Source organism: Tupaia chinensis, unplaced genomic scaffold (assembly GCF_000334495.1).
Source record: "Tupaia chinensis unplaced genomic scaffold, TupChi_1.0 Scaffold139491_1, whole genome shotgun sequence".
NCBI classification, from domain to species: domain Eukaryota; kingdom Metazoa; phylum Chordata; class Mammalia; order Scandentia; family Tupaiidae; genus Tupaia; species Tupaia belangeri.
This window is the reverse complement of record NW_006199376.1, coordinates 657,908-663,566: the sequence shown is the minus strand read 5'-3', so window position 1 is coordinate 663,566 and position 5,659 is coordinate 657,908.

Sequence of the window (5,659 nt, the reverse complement as noted above, 5' to 3'; positions counted from 1 at the left end):
GGAAAGCCCTCTTATATTCTGCAATTGTGTTGAGTCTCCCCTGGAGCACTCTGGCCCCTACACAGCATGGTGGAGTGGTCATACAGGTGATGTTGCCCAGAAATTGTTGAGAAGGTTTTGTGCTCCCACAGAAGAAAGGTGGGCTGTACCATCAAATCCCCCCACCACTTGAATATAGTCATTCACAAGGCTACTCCTGCACCAGAACGCTTGGTGGCCATTGGTGTAACATTAGTCCAGTGTCTTGTCTTGGATTGTATTTATCAACTGAATTTAAGATATTCAAGCCCTCCTATTCCCACACAGTAGATCACCCTGCTGGCCACTACTTGTCCAGCCCATTCCTGGGTTGTCTGCATATTTCCCAGCATGCGCCACTGGTCAATATTTGGTTCATATAGTTCCATAATGGTACGATATCTTTTTCTATCAAAATCATGTCACTTAGGGTAGTGTCCCCAGCAAGGCCTTGCCAGACATTCATATGAGTCACAGAACACCAGACCCCATCCTCATCTGCTGTGTAGTCTAGACACTCCATGGAAATGAGGTGAGAATGGCCATCATAGCCTCCATTAATACAGATCTGGTCATGGAGAGACACTGAGGCCACATAATGTCTCTTAAGAGTGATGCTAGGGGGAACCAGCAGTTAGCGTAATGGCTATGTCGCTGGACTCCCACGTAGTTGACTGCGGTTCGTGTCCCAGACCCGGTGGCTTAAAACTCACGCTGGGCGCGTGTGCGTGTGTGCCCAAGATCCTGAGAGGAGAATGGAGGAGAAGGGACTGCGGCGTGACCATCCCCCCTGGGGGATGATTTCTCGCTTTCTGTCTCTATGTCTCTCTCTGTCTGTCTGGCGAGCGCAAGCGCCCTACAGTGAAAATCTCTCCCCCCCCCAAAAAAAAAAAAAAAAAGAGATGCTAGGCAAAAGGCCCCACTCCTAAGTCTTGAGAGAATCATATTATTTTACCACATCGATGGGAGACTGCTGACTTTCCCTTCCTTGAGTCACTAGAGAGTTTGTTTGTTTGTTTGTTTATTTATATTGGCTATAGGATGTGTGTACTCACCAGAGACATAAAGAAAAAGTGAGAAAGCACACTTCTCCCCAACTCCCATATGGAATGGCTATGCTGCAATCCCTTTTCCTCCATTCTTGTCTCAGAATTTTGGGCACTCACACACAAGTGCCTGATGTCTTTCAAGCTGCTCAATATGGGACTTGAACTGTGCAATTGTCCATATGGGGTCTAGTTTTACCCACCATGTCACCAGCTCGTACCAGAATATTTTCATCACCCTGTAAAGAAAGTCCATTAAGCTGTCATTCTCATTTTCTCCTTCCCTAACTACTGAGAACCACTGATCTGCTTTCTGTCTCTATGGATTTTTGTATTTTGGAAATGTCATGTGGATGGAATCATACCAATGTGCTTTTTCTTTGTGGCTTTGTTCATTTAGCATATTGTTTTCAAGGTTTATTCATGTTGCAGCATATGTATTTTATTCATTTTTTTTTTACAATGGAATTATATTCCCACACACCAAATTTTGTTTACCTTTTTCATCACTCAATGAATATTTAAATTTTCATTTTTTGGTTATGATGAATCATGGTACTATGAACTTTCTTGTACAAATATTTGTGTTGACATATGTTTTCTCTTCTTTTTGGTACACACCTATGAGTACAGTGCATATGGTAACTCCATGTTTGAGTGTTTGAGGAACTATCAAACTATTTTTCATAGCAACTGCACACTTTGCAGTCCCACCAGCAGAATATGAGAGTTTAAATTTTTGCACTTAACTACTACTGTTATCATCTTTTTTATTACAGTTATTCCAGAGAGATGAAATAGTATTTCATGGGGACCAGCAGTTAGCGTAATGGCTATGTCGCTGGACTCCCATGTAGTCGACTGCGGTTCGCATCCTGGACCTGACCCGGTGGCTTAAAACTCACAGGTTGGGGGTGTGTGTGCGTGCCCAAGATCCTGAGAGGAGAATCAAAGAGAAGGGATTGTGGTGTGGCCATCCCCCCTGGGGGGTGATTTCTCACTTTCTGTCTCTCTGTCTCTCTCTCTGTCTGTCTGGCAAGCACACACGCTCCTATAGCAAAAAAACCTCTTCAAAGAAAAAATAGTATTTCATTATGGTTTTCATTTATGTTTCCATGATGAGTAATCTTGTTAGGTATCTTTTCATGTGATTGTCAGACAATGGCAAATATTTTTTTGAGAAATGATTATTATTTCTTTTTCTCATATTAAACAATTATTCACTGTATTTGTCCATTTTAAATAGGGCTTATCATACATATAACTTGAAAAATCTATTTGGTGAGATACTTCTCCTGGTTCACTTTCTTTGTCCAAGGTTTTTTTTTACTTCACTGAGTATGCTTAAGACATTTAATTTGAAGGCTTTTTTAGTAAGTCCTATTACGTGAGCTTTCTCAGACAGAGTTTCTATTAATTTCTTTTTACCCCTGTGCATGAGCTATACTTTATTATTTTAATATTATTTATAACACACCAGGCAATGAAAAATAAATACTACATGTGGTCCCTCACTTGTGGAAACTACAAGATTTGGTTGCATAGAAGTGGAGAATAAATTGGGATACACCAAAACCTTGGAAGGCAAAGGAGTGGGATAGATTAGAAGAACTTGGTGAACAGATAAAAATTGTAGTTAAATAAAAGAAAAAAGTTTTGGGGCACTAAAGCACAATAGAGCAATCTATTGAATAACAATTTAGTGTAGAATTCCAAATAACTGAATAAAAAAGGGAACTTAAATGTTCACTTCCCAAAGTAATGATAAATAATAGAGATAATTGATATGTTTATTGCCCTGTTTTGATTATTATATATTGTATGCATATATTGAGTAGTCTCACTGTATTGGGATGTGCTATGTGGAAGGAGTAGGACCATAAGTGATTGACCATGTTTTAAATCCGGTGGATAGAAAAGCACACTAGGCACGCTTGCATGCCCCAAAACCTTTAACATGGAGAAATAGAGGAAAAAGGATATGGCCGTGATCATGCTCAATTGTGTGCAATTTCTCTTCTGGTGAGTACATGTACTCCTTGGAAATCTAAAAAAGAAAAGAAAGCCTCTAAAAATCATCTAAAGTAAATACATGGAAAAATATTACACACATAGATCAAAGAGAGATCATTTGTAAGTATAAACTGAAGGCACAGCCATTCTTTCCATTGTGCCAAAGTTTGTGCTAAGACTCCATTTTCATAGGTGTTCACATAATTTCAGAGGACTGAGAGACACTTTCTCCAGTTTTTGAGAGAAGCCTTCAATCTGGGCTGCTATTCATAGACTCCTGCCAGGGAATTTTTAAAAAGTAATAAATGAAAAATAATTATATGAATGAACAAGTTTGGGAGCAGCCTTAGGATTGGATCAGCCGAGCCATTGAGTGGTGTTGTCTAAACTGCCGAGCCTCAGTATTGTGAGTTATCACTAGACAGACTTATCTAATCATCCAACCCAAGCCTCTATAGGCTTTTTACAGAAAGAAATGAAAATAACCCTTCAGCTTTCTACCTAAGAGGGATACTATGAATATTACATAAAAAATTTATTCATTTTGTGTAAAAGTGTTTTGCAAACTGTAAAGGACTCGCAGAGTAAGATATGACTCTGATGCTCCAATCACTTATGCTCCAGGGTAGAAACAGTAGGAGACAGGGTCCTGCCGAAGCCCTTTTCTTGACTTCCTTTCTCCTGCCTCTCCTTATTGCATGATCACTTCAATCTGAATCAGAGGCCACTGTCCAGGAAGGGTGAAGTGTCCTCTCTTTCTGGAGGAAGTTGGTAATACCTTGATTAAAATCTACAAGGTGTACTCATGCATCAACCGTGAAGTCATCCATGTGCCAGGACATTTTCTTTGACACACAGGATTCAAAGGATCTTGTTATGTCTTATGACTTATTATATCATGAATAAAGCATTTATTAAGCACATATTGTGTGTAGAATTCTGTATTAAGGACAGAAGATATACAATGAACATGTGTTTGGAATCTCTTACTCAAAAAGGGTGAATTTTGTTTAAGTGAGTAAATAGTAAAAATGGATTTAGACTTAATTAATTGGTTATGTGAAACTATTTTTCTAGGGCATTTCTCTGACCCCTTGTCTTTCTTTCCTAGTGGGAAAACTTTGCCACATTGTTAGGTCAGTATTTCCTTGTGTACATAATATTTGAAAGCATGTTTTCTTTATTATGTCCTGATTGCTCACAGCATTTTTATGATGTAGCTCAGCAAAATGTTATTACATTTTTTTTTTTTGGAGAGTTTTTTTTCGGTATAGGGTGCGTACACTCGCCAGACAGACAGAGAGAGACATAGAGACAGAAAGCGAGAAATCACCCCCCAGGGGGGATGGTCACGCCGCAATCCCTTCTCCTCCGTTCTCCTCTCAGGATCTTGGGCACGCACACACACGCGCCCGGCGTGAGTTTTAAGCCACCGGGTCCAGGATGTGAACCGCGGTCGACTACGTGGGAGTCCAGCGACATAGCCATTACGCTGACTGCTGGTTCCCATGTTATTATATTTTTAACTTGAGGTATTGAGATATAGGAAAGTTTCATGAGTTGTTCAAGTTTACACAGAAATTCTGGAAGAGAGCGAGACTAGAGGAAGAATAGTGGTGTGGTTACTCAGTGAGATTTCTAAGGACTTGAACCCCAGTGCCCTTGCTGAGAAACTGCTGTCAGGGTCCAGTGTATAATGGCCAGTGCCTTGTTCCTTTAGCTGTAATCTGGGAATAACTCTGTACCTACCTTCTAGGGATGTTGTGAAGGTTTTATCAGGTCTTTCTGTCTAACTACCCATCCATCTGTCCACATCTTATGAAACTTTCTGTGCTATCTGAAATCCTTAATAAGAGAAGATTTTGGGTGTTCTCATCAAAAGAAGTAAGTATATGAGGTGAAAAATGTGGTAAATACCTTGATTTTATTTTATACAATGTATACATATATTAAAACATCATTGTGTACCCTGTAGATATATTAAATAATTATATGCCAATAAAAAACAAAATTAAAAAAAAACAAGTCAATGGTACTTAGCACTTGCTATTCTTAATTTTTATTGAGTATTTTTACCCAAATGAAACTTTGCTCCATTTTCAGCTTTTTTTTTTATTTTATGAAAATAAACTCAAATAGATCTACAATAGAAAGCACAAAGGGACCAGTAGATGGCAGTAGAATTACATCAACGAACTCTCACATGGCTGACCATGGTTTGAGTCCTGGACCTGGCTTCTTGAAACTTTTGTCATGCTCCAAATTCTGAGAGAATGATGGAGAAGGCATATGGTTTGGCCATCTCCTGTGGTGGCATGAGTTCTCACTTTCTGTTTCTCTCTCTAGCTAGTGCACATGCCTTATAGCAAAAACATCTCTTAAAAGAAAAAAAGAAAGCAAATAAATAATAAAATAATAAGAATTAAAAAAAGTACATGTTGAATTTATTTTGAAAAGCTGTATTTTATATTATTACTAATATAAGGTTGACCAGAAAGTTGTGACACATTTTCCTGTGCCAAAATGTGTCATGACTTTCTTAACAACCCAATAAAATGAACTCTTTTATAAATAATATAAGA